This window comes from Empidonax traillii, unplaced genomic scaffold (genome assembly GCF_003031625.1).
Source record: "Empidonax traillii isolate 1590-97213 ecotype Southwest subspecies unplaced genomic scaffold, ASM303162v1 scaffold96:size1206935, whole genome shotgun sequence".
Classification (NCBI taxonomy): domain Eukaryota; kingdom Metazoa; phylum Chordata; class Aves; order Passeriformes; family Tyrannidae; genus Empidonax; species Empidonax traillii.
In genome coordinates, this window is record NW_020955289.1 from 743,464 (window position 1) to 767,531 (window position 24,068).

Sequence of the window (24,068 nt, forward strand, 5' to 3'; positions counted from 1 at the left end):
CTTGCATATTGCAAGAGGGAGAACAAAAAACAAAACTACAAAATTAGGAGCAGTGACAACAGGGTGGATTTTTTTTTCTGGTCTGTCGTATGAGCCTTCTTGCCCACCAACAGAGAATGAGGACAGAAGCCAGTATGTTTATGCCAGTTGATACTGTCTCTTTAAAATTCAATGTTTTATGTGTTGCCTTTCAGTTTGCTTTATAGGTCACTTAATTTTTGTTACTTTATTACGAGCTAAGAACAGAATATTGCTGAATATGCTAAAATAGATGTATATTTTTTAAGGCTGGCATTTGAGCAGACAAAGAGTCATGCTTAATGCTACTGTCATAATAAATAGTACTATAATTGATTGTTGATAGAAACCCTTAAAATACGTTTTTATGGTTGAAATGTACTTTGGGTAAACAGTGTTCAGTTTGCCTATTAAAATAATTCACTATATACCATGCTTTCTTTGAGTATTAAGGAAGTAGGACTTTTCCAACAACAGTAATTGGTTGACACTGCTTGACCTTAATGCAAAGCTACAGTATTTAATGAACAAACGGAGGGAATAAAGTTTTGATAAATAAGGCAATTTTCATGAAACCTTTAGAAATATGCTTGAAGTCTTTTAGTGTTAGATTGACGGTTTCTCCTTTTGTGAAAAGAATAAGTGAATAATTTAAGGCTATATTTCATGTTTTCAGATCTTCATTCTGTCATATAAATAATAGACTGTGAAATGCAGCAGTTCCTGCATTCACAGATTTAATAGACCTATACAAGTGAGTATCTTACTCAGCTTCTGGCATCTTAAAATGCTCTTTGTGTATCTGTATACCTGAGAAGCAATGCAGAAGTGGGATTCTCTTAAGTAACCAAATTCCATACTTTAAATATTCTACATATTCTGTTTCTAAAGGAATTATTCTTCTTAAAGTACTTGCAGTATGTCTTGATGTCTGTATTAATATTTTTAATTCTGGTACAGTATTATGATGGACAGATGTCAAAAAAGCAGTACATGGCTATTTGAAATTAAACTGCAATTTAAAGTTTACTTACTGAAACAGAAAGACTGTGAAAAACATTTAGGTTTAGATCCTTCAGTATAGATCTTTGAAACACCATTAAATCTTGATGATAAAATAATCAAATGTATTTACTAAAATAGTGAAATATCAAAGTAATTTATATTACTTGCTACATGTATTCTTAGTTATGTAATTTTTTAAAAAAATGGAAACAGTAGTGGGGGAGGAAGAACAGAGAATTGTTAGTTATAGTAGTTAAATATATAGTTATATATAGTGATATATTTTATTATTATTATAGTTATATATAGTGAAATAAGCTAGTATCTTTTCTTTGTTCCCATTCCCTTTTCCTCTTCCTGCCCTTTAGTTTAATGTCTGTTGAAAGGATCTTAAAGTAAGACTTACTGAGAACGCATAGCAAAGCATTGGGATGTTTTTTCATGTTCTCGGTCTTCTAAGAAGAACATACAGTTATATGACCAGTGGACCACTGGAAACATAAATACTCCCTTGGAAAGTATGTACTATTGTATTGGTTTTGTTACCTTGAAAACTTAGCTTCCCATTTAGCGGTTTAAGGCAAATTACCTGCGTATTCTACCTGATACCTACTTCTTTCAACATGGGAGCAATTTTCTACTTGTTAAGAACCTTCTACTAGCACATGATACTGAACTCCTGCTTTCCTCTGTTCCATGTGGGTATGGAAGCATTTGCACAAGTGAGGAAATATTTTTATTCATGTATTGAAGAATATCTTCTGTAAATAATGTTCAAGAAGTCTGACAGATGGTCTGCATTTGCCATGGTATTGATTTATGCAGTCCCCAAGTAGGTTCCAGAAGTGTCTAGCGTGGATCCTTCGAAGTGAGCTGTCTACATGAGGATGCTATCACTTTTGTTAAAATACAGGCAGATTCTTTCCTGTTTCTTCTTACTAACACTTTAGATCATGTAGTCAAGTTACGGTCTATTACTTATCAAGAAAAATAATCTTTATATCTTGTGCCATGTTAATACAAATCTTAACATAATATTCTATTCTCTTTTGTAAATTATTCCAGTAACTTATTCATATCTTCATTTTTCCCCTTTTCTGATGTAATTTTCTTCATATTCACAGCAAGTCTGTCTTTTGATTTCAGCTAGTCCAAAGGCTCAAACGGAGATCATGCTTTTCCCATTCTCCATACTCTATTTGACTCATTTGTAACTCAGAAAACATCAGTGCAGGCATAGAGACTGTTCTACAGTCTGACTTGTTGAAAACAACTATCGCAGCTGTAAGAGTCACACAAAAATCGTTGTGCTAGACTGGTATGAAATACATTATCTTCAACTCTGTTTTCAGAACTCACAGAGAGTAATATTTTGCTTTTTTTTTTTTTTTTTTTGCTACGTAAACATCATTTAAGCCATCGGCTGGGAATGTTTTTGTTGTTTCATAAGAATTTACAGGATTAGTATGTTAAATATATTGATATTCTTAAGCAAACGAAACACTGAATGGTGACTGTATTGGTGACAGCTGGGACTGTATTGGCTTGTTGTGATACTTGAGCAACACAGTTGCTATTCATTATTGCTTCAGTACAAGGCTGTGGTGTCACTGTAGTAAGTCCTCTGCAAATACACACATATAGATTGCAGGGGGAAATGCAGGAAGGAGGGTATAAAAAGCAAAAGAAGGAAATAAGAAAGCAGAACAGCAAGGGTACTTCATTAATGGCTTTATATAAACCGTGGTGATAGTTTCTTTTAAATTCTGAAATGGCTAATGTTCTTTATTTAGTCAGTGTGGCTTTTTTTTACCTAATTTGTTAACACCTATAGAAACTAGAAAGAACGGTAGTTATGACAAATGGACTATGTAATTTGAGAATTGTATTTGTCACATGTTTTACTCACAAAACGAAGTTGAAATCAATTGTCCAAACATTCACTTAACATATTAATAAGTAATACAGGAATACTGTGAGCCCTCTTGAATTAGATATATTACATCTTGTTACAAAATTTAATGCCAGGCTTAATAACTCAAAGTATGCTCTAGAATAAAAATACATTTATATGCTAGTATGTTGCAACTAGGATGCTAATTCAAATTACAAAAAAACCCACACTATTTGGTTGGAACTGTTTAATATACTCAAGAGTAGACAATTGTATTTAATTTCTAGAAAAAAGAAATCCCTAAATTTATTTCCTCAGTGAGTATGTTTTTCACAGTATATTTCTAAATATTACAACAGTGTAATATTACACTGTCAGATTACACTCTAATCTGACAACAGTGGTCAGATTTCAGGAGCTATTTGGGTATTTACCTGCAAAATCAGTGTCATTTAGGACTTTTTGTTATGAAATGTGTCTAGGTGGTTGTGTTCTTATGTTTTTTGATGGGAACACTGCAGAAACAGGGAAGTACCAGCTTTTCAAGAAGAGAAAATGGTATTTCCAATTCCATACTATTAACTTTGTATATTTATAATAGGAAAAATTATTTTGAAATATCAATTTATCTATTGTTATGTTTAATTGTCTCATAGTAGTTGAAAAATTCTGCACTAACATGTTTTGAAGAGAGGTTTTAAATTTTTTTTTTCATGATTTACAAGTACATTTTTGAACAGTTAAAAGAGAGTTAGTAAAAGATGTCTGTTCAGTTGCTGGAATTTCATTTGTTAAATTTCTCTTAGAACCATAGCTTTTAACATTTTTAGTTTGTTTATAACCAGTGTAGTGTGTTGTTGAACCCTATACGATTTTTGGGGGTCTTGTTAATAATGAATTAACAACTTTATAGAAATAGATCCAGCAATATCAAATTACTGAAATTTGTAAGATACATGGTCTTAAGAAGTTCAATCATAGGAGGATAAATTGGAAGTAATGCTGAGAAACAGCCAAGAATTGCATGCTGATAAAAATTTCATATTGAATTCTGAAGTCTTCATAATGCTAAAGTTGTTAGAGTTGTCTCTACCATTATTGTCATCGTAAAGATAAATAAATTGAACCACATGGGCTTATTTTCCATGTTGTTTCTATATCTCCTGATAGATGACTGTGTGAAATACTTATTTGACTTAAAAACTAAACCTAGTTTCAGTCAGTTTTGTTTTTGTCCTACTGAAATGTCCAGAAGAAATCCAGTGGCTTAGGAATCCTATGAGATGAAACAAAACCTAAAAATATTTTGAGCATTTTTTCAACAAGTGTCTTTATTCTCTATCTGAAGGTCAGTTCGAGGAGTCTGGTACTGGGACTGCTACTCCAGCTTCCTCATTGTTCCTGGTGGCTGGGCCATATCCCAACACTGCTTAACTGTTGAATGTGCAGAGAATATTCTTCTTAAGACAACTGTCTCCTTTGTGTTTGAGCACCCACTGCTGTGTGAGTTAAAGTTTTTATATTTTTTTAAAAAGCAAATTGAGTTTGCCTCATTATCATTAATGTCATAGTTACACATTTAACATTTATAAAAATGATGGTCGTGATGTGTCTCCTGCAGTTGTCCAAAAATTATTTTCGATATGCTTTCTCTATCAAAAGAAATCTTACTTTACGAACACGGGTTCTTTTCTCCCCAGTTCACTACGTTAAATTTTAAAAGGCAAGTGAAAACACTGACTGTAGTATTTGATTTTAAAAGTGACAGATAACTGTATTGCAGTCTGCTTCCCACAGAACTGGTGAAACACAGACAGTGTCAGTGGGAGCTTTTCTTCACTTTCTCCCATAATATGCCCTAAGTCCCGACCTGAAGGGGCAATTCACTCTCTAATTTAAACCTCTCCTTACATTAACAACATGGCAGTGTTTAGTAATGATACAGTGTTTACTGTTAAAGACTTGCCAATTTGGCCTTAAATAGCTAGACTATATTACCTCAATTTGCCATATTCCCTCTGTTTAGTTTGGAATTACTTTGCAAATGTTACGGTGATAGTATTGAATTGTCTAAAGGAATTATAAAGTTGAAATCCTAGCAATGTAGATTTAAAGTACTAGTATTGGTTTTTAGAAAAATACTAGTTCAAGTAATTAAAGGTCAGAAAATTCATTTTAATAGGAACAATTTTTTTGCTTTTACTGACTTCCATCAGTGACTTTAATTATTTTTCCTTCCTGCTCTCTAGATAATTTAAAACTCTTTCTGAAGTGATTTTTTAAGACGTATATGGGCTTGTGTTTTTGTATGTGTAGTTTCTGTACCTTTTAAGTGTAGTTAGGATTTTCCAGTGTTGCAGTAAAATACAGAACACTATGCAGTACATTAAAGAAATAGAGCCTATGCATCAGAACAATTTTCATGCCTCGCTCAATTCTTAATGTAAATTAGTAGGAACATTGGTTATCCATTTGAGAAATTGAGTTGGTATAAAAATAAAAATGCACTTATGGTATGTGGTGCTTTGTGTATCATCTTGGGAGTGTTTTGCTGTTTATCTGTCACTTGCATTAGAAAAAGCAGTCACTGGCTGCAGGTGACATTAAAAATTAAAGGTTAACCTCAATTTCTTTACTGACCAGACGTGGGGCAGAAAGTTCTTCTGGATGTGTGCCTGGATTTTGGAACTGTCAAAAGAGTTGAGAAATAAAGACTTGGGCTTTTGGTGGCTTAGTCTTTTTGTATGTGCATGTGTGATTATATCATTTTACCATTTTCAAGTGTTTAGACTGCTTGTTATAGGTTATGTCAAGATGGTTTTTCATTGTATCCAACTCTGGGAAATTAAAAAATGGCATGATAATGCTATAGTAAGTAAGTAAGTCTCATGAACTGATTTTACTGATCCTCCTAATTTTAGGAATGTCCTTTTTTTTTTTTTTTTTTTTTTTTTTTTTTTTTTTTTTTTTTTTTTTTTTTTTTTTTTTTTTTTTTTTTTTTTTTTTTTTTTTTTTTTTTTTTTTTTTTTTTTTTTTTTTTTTTTTTTTTTTTTGCTTAGGAAAACTTATTAAAAATAGCTTTCTTTCCTATTACTAGAGGATCTGTGTCTTTCAAAAACTAGTCAAAATTGTTGAAAATTGCCTTCGCAGCTTTTGAATGTGCAGCTCAATGTACTTTTAAAATAAGACAAGCCTTATACACTCCTGAACAAGCCTGGGGAGATCTTTAGGTATTAAGGCTTTTGACAAACTTGGCTTTTACCTCACAGTGACTTCAAAGTGAGCCAAATTCAGTAGTGTGATGCTTCCGTCCTCTATCACTCCGAGTGTTGGAGGTTGCATTCAGACTGGTGAAGAAGGCTGGCTTCAGGCAGAAGGGGTTTCCATGTAACCTGCCAGATATCTCTCCTTTTCAGCAGAGGTATTATGCTTGTTCAGTGGTAGACCAGACTATAGGCAAGGCTTGATACATGAGATGCAAACTTGAAGCTTTGCCTGCTGCTCTTAACTTCCATTACATCACTTGATTTTCTTAGCCATGCAGTAAGGCAGTATCCATATAGTCAGCAGATCTGGTGCTTCTTGTTGGCTGAGAAGGGAAGAAAGGAAAAGGAAATTGTCTGTTCTGTCTTCATGATTCAAATAGAGTGCAAAAGTGCATTTTTTTCCTCCCCCATCCCCCATTTGCCAAACTGTGAATTTCCTCTGTCCATGACAGTTTCCCCTCTTACAGCTCTTCTTAGGAAAACAAGAACATAGAAATTTCATGAAAGAAAGCAGTGCATAATGCCAATTTAGAAAAGAACATGCAGTTGATGTTTTTGAGGAACCCTAGTATTTCAAACATGTATAATTTGATTAAAATGATAAATCTGTGCTTGCTTCCTAGTAAGCTTCGCACAGTTCTTTTAGGGCTGGTACACTAGATTTTGTAGACTTCGAATTAAATCATGTTAAGAATTCTTTGGTGGGAAAGTGATAATGTTCATTTAGTGTACTTTCCTTATTATTCCTAATTTTTTAAACCTACATTTAAGACAGATAATTTCCCCAAAGACAAAATATTTGTAAATGCCAGTTATTTGTTTTCCTGTAGTTATGCTTTCTTGAAATTTTTCCAGTGTTCTCCAAGATTGCTTTCACTTAATACTTCTTGATTTCTTGTGTTTCAAATCTTTTTATGTTGACATAATAAAGAAACTGGTCAAGTAAGTTTCACTATTGAAGTGATTTAGTAGGAAACTGAAGTAGTATATAGCTTTAAACGTAGTTCCTTTGACTTAGGGAGTAATTAAATCCCATATAATAGTTGATAATTGTTGGCTTTCAGCCTGATTCTAAAGTCTTTGTTTTATAAACTGGGTTATAAAGCATCAAGAAAAATAAACTGGGTTTTTTGTCGGTTATTAAATACTGCAGAAAGTGTTTATACTTTGAAGAAGAAATCTTTGAGTTTATGTATTTTCTGACAGGCTCTAGAATAGTATTTTATAATTTGTCAATTACTTCTTTAAGTAAACTTCTATACCAGTCTAAAAAGCACTGGTGATTTGCAACTATATTACAGATGGCATGTTTTCTTAAATACTACAGTAATCTGTGGTTTGTGGAGCAAGTGAATTACCCATTTGTTACACTGTTACGCAGCTCACGGAGGTCATCACACATCTGTATGAGCAGAACATTTAAGTATTTAAAAAACCCAACCAGCCTTCATTGCAGTGTTTCTGTTGTTGCTGTTCCTACAGTGTTGGTAGTCCATGCTCTAGTGTTAAATTTATGACTGTATTGCAGAGATTGGCTAGAGAGAGAGACCCGTAAGATAAGGACTTTTTCTCTCAGATGTAGCAGAACTTGCAGGGTATGCATCTTCAAAGAATGAAAGAACAGGTCCAGGATAAAGAGTTACTTTGCAAAGCACTAAAATCAAGTTATATCAGTTCCCCATTAGGGTACATAATATCAACTCAGGACCAGTAATTACTGTGGCTTTTTTTTAAGTAGCTGTCAGATTCTCCTATTGAGGACTAGCAGCACTGTGTGCTGTTAGGCCATTTTCATCAAACATCCTTTTCTTTCCTCTTTGTACCATGTTAAATTTATCTGTTTTGTGTAGCTTGGCCTCACTTGGCAAAATTGGTGCTGCTTCAGATTCTTGTTAGTTCAGTTTGCCTCTGGCAGTGCTCTTTGTGCACTGCATCTCCCCTGCCCCTGCCCCTGGCAAGTTGCCCCATTCGCCTCCTGAGCCTTCTTTTGGGCAGCATGGCTCTAAAGCCTGAGCTGGACTTGGATAGAGCCCAGCCAGATCTGGCAGAGCTTTTTTCATTGTATTTGGTGTCTGCTTTATAGTTCATTTTATCCAGGAAACCAGCCTTGCTAGTTGGAAATCCCAGTACTAATGGAGAGCTTCCCGCCGCCTTTCAATACTTTAAGTGGGTTTATAATGAAGATGGGGGAAGACTTTTGAGTGGGGCCTTTGGTTTACAAGTAAAAGATGGTATATTTAGGTGAAATCTAAGGAAGAAGTTCTTTACTATAAGGGTGTCAATACACAGAAACAGGTTGCCCAGAGAAACTGCAGATGCCCCATCCCTGGAAGTGTTCAAGGCTAGCTTGGATGGGACTTTGAGCAACCTGGTCTAGTGGAAGATATCCCACATTGCATCCATGACAGGAGATTGAACTGGGTATTCTTTAAAGGCCCTTTCCAACACAAACCTGTCTGTGATGCTACTTGAGGACAACAACTTCTTGCCTTTGTGGTTATCTGCTTACCATACTTATGCATGTCTCTTACACAGTTTCATTATATTACGTTTACTCTGCATTTTGTTCACTTTCAAACTTTTTCAGAAGCATTGCAGTGGTAACAAGTTGTATCACTTGAACCTGGTGAAAAGAGTTTAGTTTGTAGTTTTTTCTTTTGTTTTCAGTAAGAAATGACTGCTGCCTTAGATGATCATAAATGCTAATGAGAATTTGTTAAAAAACATTTGTTAAAATTGTGCTTAAAGGATTAGAAGTGGCAGCCTTAAGTATATCTGCATGAAAAGAAAAAAAAAACCCAAACATGTTGCCAGTGTTGTGTACTTAAAAACAAGATTGTAATAATGTTTCAGTGTTTTTGAAGTGATCCTCTTACCATAAATGTGACAATCACAGACAGTTGTCTCTGATGTGTTTGGAGGCGTGATAATGTTCAGTAAAATGTTAAGAACAAAAAAAAAAAGTCTGAAATATTGTCTGTAACTTACCTTGAAGGGAAAGGATGCTATTTCATGTCTATCCTTGGCTTTCTTTTGTTTCCTTTTCCTCCTCCTCAAGAAATTCTGTGGGACTTAGAGTGCTTTGCTTCTAGGACAAATTTTAAAGGAAGTTCACAGAATTTTAGTTGGTTTTTCTTTTAAGATATATGGATTTAAATATGCTGAATGATACTGACAGGTACCAGTGTAGATGCCAACCATGGGCAGTTGGAGTCCAGTATTAAAGACTGATCTGCAATGCAGGCAACAGCATTTCTCAGTTGTATGTGACTGGCCAGCATTTGTAATCAGATGGAAAGCAGATGAATAAAGCCAAATTAAAGTGACAGTGAGGACCAACTGCCTACTAATTTTAGACCCTCCACACATTGCTGAGTGCTATTTATTCAGTTAACACATATATTAAATATAGAACTTTATACATTTCTTCACGGTAATAGAGGCCACGATGGTCAGAAGTTATTCTGTGTTCTCAGTGCTCTGTTGTATTTGGATAAATTAAGGTGGAACTTACATAAAACTCAGAACTTTCTGAGTCACTTAATGTGGTTTTGTTCAAGGTTGTATTGAATGATGTACAGAATGTGATTTCATATTAAACACTTTCTTTAAGAACATAATGTTTCTACAGATTTATACTTTCTAAAGGAGAGTTAAAATCTTGCCACCAACTTTTGCAGTAGTTTTCTCGATATTATATATCTCATCCTGTAAGATCTTTTCTCATAAGCATTAGTTTAATAAGAATTGATTCTGGCACGAGTGGTTCAACTAGATTTAAAAAAAATGGTTGAATGTTGTTTTATCGTAGTTGTTCAGGAGCATACATGCCTTAAGGACATAGAAAAGCGCAATCAGAATCTTTGCTCTTGTATCTTTGAACTTGCCAAAATTTCTCATCTTTTGCAAGGGATTGTAGGTTAGTTGCAAGAATTTCTCTATATTATATATGTTCAAAATTTATTTTAGCATATTAATCTAGATTATTTTAAAATCCAGAAATATACTTTATAGTAGGATCCAGGCTGGTTCAGAGAAAAAATTGTTATTCTCTATCATTTGTCAAGAGGGGAGTAGGGGGTAGAAAAGGAAGAAAATGCTATCCTTTTTAGGTGAATGTATTCTTCCCATAAAATGTAACAACAAAAAGTAGATCAAGACTCTTTTGCTTGGAGACATTCATACCATCTGACAGGGAAGTGATTTTAATTAATTTAAAATCCAGAAGCAACAGTATGTCTTCCTGAGTAAATGGTTGGGAGACCTTAACTACACATTGCTCTTGAAAGCACAGATTGCACTTAGTTTCTTTTTGGTCATTTAGACTCTGACTTTAGAAAGTATTTAACTTAAAGGAAATGCAGGAGTACTTTTCTGAGTTGTCAGACTGTTGCTGGATTTTCTCAGTAGGAATATAGCTACTTGAAAATAATGGGAATTTAGGTGAAATAGTTTGGGGTTGGGTGGGTTTGGTTTGGTTTGTTTTTTTATAACAGAAAAGTCATACAGTACAATACCTTCAATCTGATTTTGGCTTCAAAACTTTTAAAAAGACATTCACTGTGTAAAAAGTAAGTTTTGACAAAAGCAGAGGAAATGGCTAAATGTTTAAATTGTGAATCAGTATCTAGTTATGTCATGATCTACTGCTCCAAATGAGAATATTTTATAATGTGAAAGTTTGCTTCAGGTCAGTAGTGACCAGCTAGATGAATAGTGAGTGACTAATGGTATATCCATATTAATTTCACTAACTAAATGCACTTTTATGAATGAAATGTAAATGGTGAATGAAATTTTGGTTATTTTTGTGCATGAAAACTATAGTTATGAAAGCTGTGTGGTTTTGTAGCATTTTAGGGGGAAACAATCATGTTTTGTTTTACTTTCATGTTTAGTTCTTAGCAAAGATATGTAACAGACAAGAATAAATACTATTCTCTTCTTATGGAAAATCTTATTCTAATTCCAAAGGATAGTGTATTAAACACATTATGAAAAAGATTACTTATTTCACATAAAAAAGAAAGTTGTGGTATTCAGTAGATTTCCTCATTCATGACATTTTTACTCTACACAGGGATCTGCCTTATGCTTCTAAATTCTTAGAAAAGAAAATTTGGCTAGTGTAATTTTCTTAACATTTCTGATGTAATTTCTTTCTTATATATATCATTAGTGGGCAGAATTAAAATGCAGGAAGAGAAGAATTCATATGCAAGCTTCCTTCAAGAATTGCCATAAAAGCTGCACATAAGACTATGTTAGTATTAAAATAGTTTTCAGCATCGTGTTTCTTGTGACTATTTTAAGTTCTGTAATTTATTTGAGATTAGTTTAGGGATTCGGTATTTTCTCTGTAGCGAATACTAGGGAGTGGTATCAGATTGATTTCACTGTTTCCTGTACAAACTCACTCTATGACTTTGGGAAGGTCTTCTCAACATCCATTAAGGTTTTGCTGTTAGAAGTCCCACAAAGTAACTTTCCATTTTCATAGTATTTGTAGGGTGCTGAGAGGAAGAGTTTCCTGTTTGGTAGCCATACTTTGGTCTGGTGTAGCAGTGATACCCCTGTGAACTTCCATTTGCCAGGCATTCAGCAGAAACTTAGGAAATTAACTACTTTACACAGAAAGATAAATTGTGGAAAGGGCAGTGATATTTAATGGAAGAGACTGATGATTTGGGCCATTGTCTGAGTCCGTACATCCTCCACTTGCTAAATGGGAACATAATCTTGAAGTTGATTTCATTTCTATTACAAGGCACAAAGGTAAGAGAGACCAGAAAATTCACTGCTCTTTTATAAAAATTCACTGCTATTTTAAAGAGTTTCTCTTTGAATGTATACACAGTCCATGCATTCAGCTTGAGTCTTCTAATGATTACCTGTTGAGTAACTTGAAAAACAACATGTATAACCAGCAGTTCACAGAACTGATCTGAGTCTTCTTACTTCCTTAAGAGGTGTGACATTTCTTCATTCTCACAGTGCTTCTCAGGTATAAAGGAATCACCTCTTTAAAAATAACATATGTGTCTGAGACTGTGGTAGTTTGAGAGCTGTTTCATTACATATGTTTGTATTTACAATCTGAAAATGTCACACTAAGCTCATACCAAAACACACACAAAAAGTTTGTCATTTAAAAATGTGTCAGAATATTTGGACCAATTTGATTTGCCAGTTTTTCATTCTGGAAGCATAGATTTTTTTTTTTTTTAATCAGATTCATATGTTATAAAACTGAAGGAAATACTTTGCTGACCTTCACAGAAAAGTTATGACAATGTATGCATAGAAATACCCAGGCTTTGTGTGTAAAGTGTGTCCGTGTTACGATAGGTATGAGAGATGAATGTTCTTCTTAACTGAAAACTTAATTTTCCACTCTGAGGATATTTTAAAATCATTCTATCCATTTGGTGGAGCAGTAGCTTAGTTAATGAAATTTGATATTTTGGAGTCTTTCATTCTTGTGTAACATTTGTAAACATGTTCCCAAACTCTACATGCAGTTCTGCAATTAACGTAGTGTTTCCATGGTGTTTTGTCAATGAAGAGAAAAATTATTTTTTATACAGTTAGGGAAAAAATTGCATTTTCATGAGCAATAGAGTTGTTAGATTTTGGTGGGGTTAAAATACGAGCCATTATGTGAAATTTGGTTTTGTTAGCTTTTGAAAAACCTTTGTAAGTTTTACGCACTCTGAATGAGCAGTGAGGTGTTGTTCAGACCCTGTCTGTAGAGGGGTAAGATCAATTAAGAAACAAAGCGGTTTTTTCCTTTTCTGGAATATCTGTACCTCTCTGATCACATCATTTAGTTTCTTTATTTTTCATTAGTTTTTCTCTCCATGTAATGTGCATAGAAAGTTAGTGATGAAAGAGTAGTAAAGTATTCATTGAAACTGAAAGTGAGAGTATTTGCAAATATAAAATCATAATTTACATAAATGTTATAGTCAAGAACATTATGAATGTAAATATGCCTTCATCTATTCTCAGTCTTATAATACCATTCGTTGTCCAGTGGGAGATGAAGAGTGATGCTGAGACTGCCGTTTAACCTATTATAGCAGCCTAAAGAAATTAAATAGCCTTGATGTAAATATGAGGTGGGAAAAGAGTATTCATCTCCATTAAGTGACATAAAAAAATCACAGTAAGAATAACAGGCGGGTGGGTGTGCATTAAGCAGTGAAGTCCCTAAATTCGGACACTAATTATAACCACAAGGACAATTGCCTCCCACGTACTTAAATGTAATTTTGGTGTGTGTTTTCAGACCGAAAATATGCTTCATGGTCCTTCAGGCACCAAATACGGATTTTCCTTTGCATTCTTTTTCATTTCGTACATGCTTTCTTCTCCCCTGCTATTTATTAAATGAGGGCCTAATACTAAAAAGCTGAATTCATTTTGTTTTTCTTGCTATGATTAGATCTTTAGACCTTGTATTTTTCCAGATCTCAAAACTATGCTGAGGAAGTCCTACCCATTTTATGGTACCATAAGCGGATGTTGCATCATTATATTCAAATTATTTGGAGCAGTTACTTTGATTTTTGTTGAATTTCAGCTTCATGTTAATGTTTATATATACCTGGGGATGACCAGTGGTTACTTAATCTATTGCACCACCTAAAAGTCACTCTTACTTTGTTTCCTAATAATATATTCTTGTAACTTGCACCCTTTCCTTTATTACATGAGATAAAGAAATTCTTATATTGAGAATTGCATGAAAGTATGACCCATGGAATCAGAAATGAAAATAGAGCTGATGTATAAAACTGTCTTTTAAACTTAATTGAGTATTGCAGTTTCTTTAATATTAAACTACTTTCAGTGCAGGAAAGATTATTTTGATTGTTTAACCATTCTATCTTTGATATAAATGAAGGTAAAGAATTAATTATTAAGCAAAAAAAAAACCAAAAAAACAAAAAAACATTGCTTCACCTATACCTCAATATTTAAGACGCAAAAGGGATGCTATATTTCTAGACCAAATTTGTCTGATAATGTTTTTCAGTACTTCAGTCTTGCTGTCCTTTTTCTATGCTTGATTAGAGAGTTATTGGCTAATATACCTTTTCCACATGTACTAAGCTGTAGATCTGAATCAGGTTATCTCTAATCTATCATAAATAAACTAAATCTACCCATCTATCTGTCTCTCTCACACACACGATAAAAAGGAGGATTTCCTGTTTGTAATTCTTGTAACTCCTTTTTTTGGCCCTTTTAATTTCAACTTTCTTTTAAATTAAAGATACCAGGCCCGGTTGTTGTGTTCCAGTGATGCCATATGTGCAGATAATTTCAGGTCCTTAGTACTACCATATATTTCCCTGTAATGCACCCAGGGATTGTTTTTAGCTTCTTAGCTACAGCAACATAGTAAGAGCAAAAAAAGCATTTGGTTATTTACAGTGACTTGTAAGTTCTTTAGGGATTCACTGCTTTCTAGGATGTAATCCTCCATTTTATGTGACCTGTCTTGTAGGTTCTTAATGTTCTTAAGGTAAATAAATTGAAATAATGTAATTTCTGCTCTGAGATTTACTTAATTTATGCAGCTTATTGGAAGGATTTTTACTTATTTTTGTCATCATAGAGCTTCAGCTTTTTATGTAACAGTGAAGAGTCAGTCACCAGGTTTTATATGTATTTTGTGTGGTTGATATTTTAAAAGAGACAATAAAGGGGACTTCACAAAGCATTAGAACATTAATACAGCACAAAGAAGGCTTATAATGTGTTTAGCTGATGCTGATACCTAATGATACGGCAAAAAAGCACTCTTCTACAAGGCTGCTTTTAAGATCCAAGGGAACCAGAGGAACTGTTAAGAATAATAGATAGCATATCTTGGATTAATTTTTTTAAATTTGTTTTTAGGAGCAGAAGCACAAAAATCCTGTCTTAATCTTTCTTTTAGGTATGCTTCTTATTTAGCTTTTAGTAACTTGTAATTTAAGATCACAGTTATTAGGTGTATTTCTGCATTTTATATATCGCTCCCAGATGCTACAGTATTAGTTTTTATCACTGCATATTTTATGAAATGTCAGCCTTCTGTTGGCTGTTCATGCAGCATTGTTAGTGATCAAAGCCACAACATAAAGGAGAGGAATCTAAACAGTTGGCTTATCTTTGTCCTTCATTGTGACACAATACCGTAAAATTGCTTTACTATATAAAAGGCAAGCAAAGCTTCATGTAGCACACTCTGAAAAGGTGAACTTTTTGTTGTGCTCAACAAAATAGATAAACTCTTATCAGTGATATTGTGGGCAAGGAAAGTAAAGTTAGCAATGATATCTTTTCAGTTCGGAAAAAGTTTTCTTTTCCTGTCTTTCTAAAGCACATTTTTTATATATGTATGTGTGTGTGTGTATATATATATATATATAAAATGCTATTATAAATCTATCCATTGAAACCCTCTGAAAAGGCAGAAGTATCGTGTCCTTTGGAGTAATCTGTATGGTATATGGTGAAACTTCTTTGGGATACAACTAATCAAGGCATACTGTATCATTTGAAGAGTGATAATGGGAGAGAGAATAGTCTTTATATTATGAAAAGTGCTGGTAATTTTCAAGTATATTTAGCTTTCATTTTTGTTTTGCAAACATTTGAGCTTATTTTGAGTTTATCTGAATTTATGGTTAAAAATATCAGAATATCAGTCAGCTTCAGTTTCTGTGCTTGCCTAAGTGCATTGTGTATCAGAACTGAAGTAATAAAGTAGGAAAAACTCTACAAGCTCTGGAGATAATCTAGGAATAAAAATCTTGAATGATTTTGATCAGCTGTTGTGTATGCCCTGCACAGCAGTAGGTTCAATCAATTTTATGTTTTGGGATGGTTTTATTAAAACGAGCTGCTGCTTTCAGTAAATCATTGTAAAGATGTATATGCTTTTTGGGGATCTGCAGTTTACCAAGGCAGTCTCTCAATGTAAACTAACTTAAGCTGGCTCCTCAAGAGACAGGGCTGAGTTAGTAACCCCTTTACTATGAGGAGTATTTAATAGGATTGGGCAGAACACAAAAAAGGAAATGCAGTCTCCTGTTATGATAATGATACAGAAAGTAAAAGAGCAAAAGTATTTCTATCATTTTGTGAGAGCCAAAGGCAGGCTCCGGACAGTATCTTCAAAAAAAGATGATGATGCACTACCTGGTAGAACATGTTTGTATTTGACTTTCCAGCTGCTGGTGTCATCATGCTATTCGGTGACTTCTGTGCATGTATTCTCTCACAGTGTATGATCTTGTTTTGATAAATGCTTCGGAGGTTTTGAGCAAACTAGCAGTGGTATTTTCTTCATGGCATTGTGATCAAGATAGCCACATTCATCCATTTGAACTGGGCTTTATGAATAAGATAGTAATTTTCATCCATTTTTCCTTAGAAACTGGCACCGGAAGAGATCATTCCTGAGTACAGTCAAAGGTTTTATTACTTCTTTCTCAAGGAGCTTCTAAAGTATAGCATGTAGAAGAGAAACTTTTGTCAAGTCAGTAAAGTTGATGTTTAGTATATCAATATTATTCAATTAAGTGATTTCGTGAAGTGAAATTTGGGAAAACAAAAAAAATCTGACACCAATAAGTAGTTAATCCATCAACTATCTGACAGTGATGTTCTCATGCAGATCATCCTTCCTGTATGAATATGGAATCACGCAGAGTCCATGTAGCTTTCTATTTCTCCTCAGCCTCACTACCAGTATTGAGGTTATGATCCTCCCCCCTCACAACTAAAAGGGCTGAACATTCAAAGCTACAGACCTATCTGCCATCTTTCTAGATAAGACCTCATTGTAATCTGCTTCTGTTCTGATTTATTGAAGAAGTAGGTTCTCCTACTGTACATTTTCATCCACTGTCCACCTGAGAAAGTGAATTTTATATGTCTTATATCCAGTGGGATTCTGGTTTGCTGATGAAGGCAGAAAAATCTAAAACCTGACCTGGCTGTGATGAAGGTTTTAGTCACCAGAAAAATTGTGATGCTTATAGCAAATTTAGGGACCACGGCAGGAAAAGCTGTGCTCCTAGTAAAGAAAGATGTACAAGGTTGTATAAGCAGTCCATTAGTTGCCTGGGAATCAGAAGGCCAAGTATGTCGGCACTTCTCCTTGCAAGTCCAGAAGAAATGTAGGTGAACATGAAGAGAAGGCAGAAAGGAATAAAGACAGTCTTAAAGGGAGTGATTTTTCCTCTACTGATGTTAATGCCTTTGTCAGATCTTTCAGTTGGAGGGTAAACATTTTGTTCAGGGCTCCTTTCTATTTGTGCATCTAAGACTGCTTCAAGCATGTGATAAGCAGGTGCTAGTGACACTTTAAGAGCTGGAAACATGAAAACCTTATCCAGACAGGTTCTCATATCTTTACACTGGTGAATAACTTTGATTCTCTGACCAAGAAGTCATGCATTCATTATTAAATGCACAGCTTTCACATATCCATTTGCAAACATAATATACCCCAGTTGAAGTAACCAAGTCTAGTCAAGTCTTGATGAAGCATAATATATAGTTTGAAAAATGTAGTACTTCTTTCTTTAATTGGTGTTTTGTGGTCCATAGTTTCAATATTTGTATGAAGAGGCAGTAAATAGGTGGGATGATAGGTCTTTGTTAATATCCTGGATATAATCAAGGTAGCTTTTAACCTGATATTCTTGAACCTTGATATGCACTCATGCAGCTGATGCACTTTGGAAACTTCATTTCACTTTACAGATATTTTGCATGTGCGTATGTGCAAATATTTTGTAGGTTGGTCCCATAATTTGTGAACATATAACTTTATTTCCAGAGAAAAAACTTTTATGACAGTTTTGACCACCTTTCCCAGCTAGTTCCAAAGGCATTCTTTACAAGGTAAATGAATGCAGCAATTTGTTGAGCATTTGTCAATGCTAGCACCAGAAAACCAAAGGTTTTTCAGCCTGTTTTTAATGCAGTTATCCTCAAATCTCTAACCTGAGGGTTATAAATGTAACTGACAGAGAAAATTGAGCAAAATTGATAGTCAGAAATTTCTTAATAAGGTATAAATTGTTGGTTTGGACTTGATTCACTGACGATGAAAATTGTGTTTCTGAAATGTAGCTATATTAGTTTATGCAAGGGTTATCACAGTGCCTGTACCTATGGGATGCAGCAGTCAGATTGCTATTCTGCACTGCAGAGAGCTCAGTGAAGGTGAGAAGTACGTATAAACAGTTATGTACAGGAGATACTGCAGCTACATATTTAAGGACTTCATGTCAATCCCATCCTCTCTTATAGCAACATGCTAAATTGTTTTGAAACCTTTTGCGTTTTTGGATGCATTTTGCATTTTGGGGGTTTTTGTGAGCTTGTGTCCCTGGGGTACTAGAACTGGCAAAGAGAAGAGATAGCAAGGTTTGTAGGAAGTTTGTCTTCAGTATACCTTTTTAGTTAATGTACAGATTAGTATTAATGATGAGCATGATGGGAACTGTGAATGTTGGCTCACCTGCAAGGGTAAAGATGCATACATAATAACAGTAGCATAATTCAGATATTTTCAAAGCTAGTGACGCTTTAGTTCAGAATTTAGCATTAAATGCAAAGCACAAATGCACGTTTTTTGAGTACAGAATCTCAAGTCTAGCTTAAATGGACACTATAAGAAATTCCTCTAACTCAACATTAGTCCATATCATGTAATACTACCTTCCCCTCCTGTTTTTTCCCTGAAAAAACTACACTTAAGGGGAAGCCGTTTTGGATAACAGAAGTTTCCCTCTGTTCTGTAGCAACTGTGGAAAACTGCAGTGCTTCAGACTTGGATTTAATAGTTTCACTGTTAGTGACCATAACGATGCCTCCTTAGTTTATCGTGAAGATATTGACATAGGATGTAAAAAACCATTGCAGTGGTGCAATGATACCCGTGTGGCATCTGATTTACTGAAAACCTTTTCCGTACCTCCCAGTTCTAACACAGATCAGGGAGGCCATGCTGTCTCTAGGGATGAGTGGGCTTCTGCCATGAATAGCAAAACAGCAAAGACCTTCCCTCCCTGCCTCTTCTTCTGTTTTGAACTGCATTATGGATTTGAAGTTCACACAGATGTAGATCACAGAATCAACTAGGTTGTAAAAGACCTTTGCAGTCATTGATGTGCATGATAAGGTACAGCAAACAGTGTTTACGTAGAATATATACAGAAAAGGATGGCATGTGCTTTTATTGCTCTTCATATAAGGTTTGTAGCAAGGCAGTTCTAAGGCCTCCTAAGAAAGATCTCGATTGTGTTAACATACACTGTTTTCCTCCTAGTCCTGTAAACATAATGGGATAAATTATTTCCGCTCTCCTGAAGTTATTTTCTCCTCAAGGTTTGAGCTTAACTTTAGCAATTTGATACTGTACAACATAATAGCAACATCTACTGTGGGTTTAGATCTGTTTCTGATATAGCTGATTTCCAGTGCTTTTAGCATTTATCATCAAGTGAATCTTTTAAGTATTGATAGTGAGAAAAATAAAAAAGAAAACCCTATAGCTGGAGCATCTTACATCACTAAAACTTGATTTGCACTGGCTTAGAGTTTTACTCCCTGCTTTTAGCTGTAAGCAGAAATGGTGCCAATTTAGAGGCTAAACTCCTGACATATCCTGGGCAGGGGTGGGGTCACTCCCATTTCACTTTTGATTCATGAACAGAAGACTGTATTTCTTTGGGAAGTCCCTTTATTTTTATATTATAAACCATTGTAGCAGATCTTTTATTTTTTTTTTCTTAGCGTATTTTCTTTTTTTTTTGATAGTCTGAAATATTTTCTTTACTATTTACCCACTATTCCTCCAAACAAATTTAATGCTTCATCTATACTGAGCACCCCACAGGAGTACATGACTTAGGAAAGGGACAAAATCAGCAGAAAAATAGGTGGTCTGAGCATTTATGCGTTAAATATGCATGTTAATTAGAAAAAATTAGAAAAAATATGAAAACAGATGTTACATAAATTATTTCAGTCTCAGGATAGTAGTAACTTATACACTGACAATAACTTTTATACGTGCATATGTATGTGTATGTCTGTATCTGGAACATTTATGCAACTGCTACATGGATAGCACTAGAAAAATTACTTCTATCTTAGGTAAGCCTTCTGCATATCACATGTGTTTGTGGGTGTTTCTCTCCTTTGTTATGCTAGCCCTTAAGGTCCTGAAAGTGAGTTCCTCAAAAAGGCACTGACAGAAGAATGGGTCATACCTTAAGACTCACGAAGGGTATTTCAGATAAGTGGCATTAAATATATGGAAAACATTTTTCTCTGCATGTTGATACTGTACTGCAGAAATTTTAAAATGTAAGTCCTTTATGCCCTGACATACCTCATTCTTTACTTTGGTCTCCTTTAATTCTAAGGCTTCCTAGTAGAAGGTACTCCAGCAGAGACAACTGAAATGTTGAGAACATGTTAACACAAGAGAGAATTTTATAAGTGGATATTCGTGCTAGAATTCATCTGCTCTTAGTGGAGTCGTTTTGTCATTTTATAAAGAAGACACTTCTGACTGACAACCAATTTTCTGAATATAAATTCTGATATAATTTGAATAATTACATAATTTCTGTCCACGTTAAAAAAACAGACATATGTGCAGTTCGTATTCTAATTATCACTACCAGAGACTGAAAAGTTAACTTCAGAAAATGAAGGCAAAATAACATGCAGGAAGGGGAAATGTTGAAAACTAAAGACCTGTAGCCTTCTGTAAATTTTCATATAATTATTTCAGTATAACATTCTACTTTTCCAGTTTGATTGCTTTCATATTCTTTGCAACCATGTACGTTTCTGTTTTGTGAATTTTTTTTTTTTCATTTTTGTAAAATCCAGCATATGCAGTAAGAAGGTAAAAGGCTGCAAGACATAGACAATGAATTGTGGAAGAACAGGGATAACAATATTTCTAGCAGATTGTTAGTATTGAAGAGTTTTTAAAATAGTGTTCAGGGTATGCAATTGCTGTTCTAGCAGATGCATTATGCTAGTAAATGTATGAGAATGTGCTACTATAAGAAAATGAATTACAGAAAACTATTAAGAAATCTTATTTATGTCTTGAAGAGGAAATATATTACTATAAATCCTACTTTATACCAATAAATTGTGTTGACTACACAGAATTATTTAAGCAGAGAAAAAAATCAGTGATGTTTTAATCCTTTACTGCACATGTATTCATTCACATTGCAAGAGTCAGATCTCATGGGGAGAAAAGGAAATTGTATAAAAAGGAGTAAAATTGTTCCAGCTGTGTATCTTGAATTTTCAGGAAAAAAACTACTTTGAAACTTCAATATTAAGTCTCAAACCAATAGCAGTGAGGACTTCTAAGCCTGGTTGAACCACTGTTTTTCTCTGAGATATTGTTGCTTTTTCTTTACCAGTTTTATATATTTTTTATGAGCAAGCAGCATGCACTGATGATTCCATTCCCTTGAAATGTATATATTTTATTGTTACTTAATAGTGGAATAAAAGCAACCTTAACCTCTGATCCTAAACCTGTTAGAGTCCCTCCATACCATTTCTGCCCTGGTCATTTTAGGGAAGTAATTCAGCTGTGCACTTGCATGGCATTTGGCTTTGATGGAAGTGTCTTATTTTTTCTCAATAGTCAGCTGAAAGTAAAAACCTATGGTCATTATACCCTGATGCTCTTACTGTTGCCAACTTTAATAAAATAATAATGGTAAAATTGTAATTCCAGCTCAAAATGGTAACTCTCCATTAGTTTTGTGATGGTGGGAGATCTGCATTCAACCAACCTTGTGGTAGTACGTAGGGTGGATGTAGGCATTCAAATGCATTTCCACAGGTATTGTGAACCCCTATGATTTTGCTTCAGTAAAAGATATGAGTACTGAAATTTTGTTTGGCCATATATCATAATGAAATTCCTTTCCTGACAGTAAGCAGTGGTTCATTCAGGTAGCATTCTCTGTTGCTCCTTGGCCTAGTGACCTTCCCTCCAAATCCTGAAAGAATTAGGAGAGAACATCTACTTTGCTTCTGAAAACCACAACCTAACACAATCAGAACCAGACTTTTCAAGAATCTCTGCTACCATTAAGGCATCATTAAATAACAGTAAAAAAGAACTAAGGAAAATTTGTGAAAGAAGTAATGACATCATTTTGTTTGTAAGTTAAATACTTACAAACATACTTACAAACTTAAATATTAACCCTGTGAACTCTAGCAGTGCCACTGATTTTGGTCTGTCTTGGTTACTGTCCAGATATAGTTAGAGTTGTATATTCGTGTTCTGGTGTGGCCATCTAGTTCTCTGGATCTGTGCTGAAACATAAGGATCATTACTGATGCCGAAGTCCGCATTCAACTTCCTCTGCATCGTTGCCCTTAGAAATGTGGGATCAGGGTTTAGCGAATTTACATAAGATAAAAGATAAAGATGAGGATGAAATGTGAGACCTGTAGATGGAAATGAAAAAGCCTTCTGAGTCAAAAGGTAAAAGAAATGATGCTCCTAAGATACTTTTGCTTTCAAATATTTCTGTAATCATGGTTTTTTGTAAGTTGTGGTATGGAAGTTTGTGTTCAGTTAAACTTGATTATTTCTATCTGTAACTCTCTGAATAGCAGAAAAGCTAGAAAACATTGCAGGCTTTCTCGCTTTTATTTCTTTCAGTATTTCCCACGAAAAAATGCAAAAGTATTTGCAGTACATCCGGTTATCCAGCCTGGCTTTACCCAAGTGATTTATATTTTAGTGTTTTCGCATTATGATCACCACTAGCACTTTAACCACTTGAAAAAAAGAGATGTTGTGTCTCTGATTTAAAAAAAAAAAAAATAAAATGTATATACACACACAATGAATGCATCATTTTCACAAATCCAATTGTAATAATAAAGATGATATTGCTTGTAATACATTAAGCATTATTTGTATTTCATGTAGTTCTTTTTGCACAGATTTTCATCCTGCCCTCTTTAACAAATCTCAAGGTACTTTCCAACCCAAAAATATTTCTTAGGATGACTAAAAATACTAGTCTTAATTCTATATCCCTATTTATTCATACTCATTAATATAACTAGAATTTTTATATAGAGAAGTTCTCTCTCATTCACTTTTCTGGGAAGGCTATGATTTTTGTAGGTATGTGCTTCCATCTGTCAATGCTAGATGATGCCGAACTGTAGGAATGTTCCTTGTGTTTGAAACAGAAGGTAGTAAGGCTTTTGGCTATAACTTAGTTTTTGTTGTGAATTTGTTTCATAATTTCTGATTGGTTTTTGAGAGATCTCTGTCTGGTGTACCAAAAAAAAAAAAAATCTTGTCATAGAAAACTCTGCTTTGGTTGACAAGATGTGTGGGAGAGCAGATATATAATTCAGAAGCTTTAGGTTGTAGTACCTATTATATTCAATAGAGATAAATACTGCTTTTGTTTCCTTTTGATAAAGGTGATACTGTAGTCTGTGTTGCTGGAAAGATGCTCTGAAGCATTTAGTATTAGCTGACACTTGCAAAGAGCTAGGGGTGATTCCTGAGGGGTGCCATGGCAGCCCTCCCTGTGAAAGCCGAGTAGTGTTTTGCAACCTTGCTTAAGAGGTCTCAGTGCGGAACTGAATCCCAAAGATGTGTGGGGATGGTTAGAGGTACTGCTTAAGGAGCTAATGTGTGAACTTCCGTGTCTGTGTTGTATCTAAAAAGAAGCTTTTTGCCAAACATCCCTCTGTTAAACATTTTTAATGGTTTTGTTTTCCATCTTTATTCAGTAGTACATGTGCTACAGTATCTTGGTGTCTCTTATGTGTACATGTATGTC

General features: G+C 34.4%; 1 protein-coding gene across 3 annotated transcripts in view; it reads left to right on the forward strand.

Annotated features, from left to right (window-relative positions):
• Window positions 1-24,068, forward strand: part of TBC1D5 (TBC1 domain family member 5) — a 287,567-nt gene that overhangs the window by 36,151 nt on the left and 227,348 nt on the right. For 2 of the 3 annotated variants that reach the window (XM_027881828.1, XM_027881830.1), the window contains exon 2: window positions 4,266-4,420. The exons of the other annotated variant lie outside the window; for it this stretch is intronic. The gene's annotated coding sequence lies outside the window, so the exon portion shown is untranslated. The remainder of the gene's footprint in view (window positions 1-4,265; window positions 4,421-24,068) is intronic. 3 annotated transcript variants of the gene reach the window in all.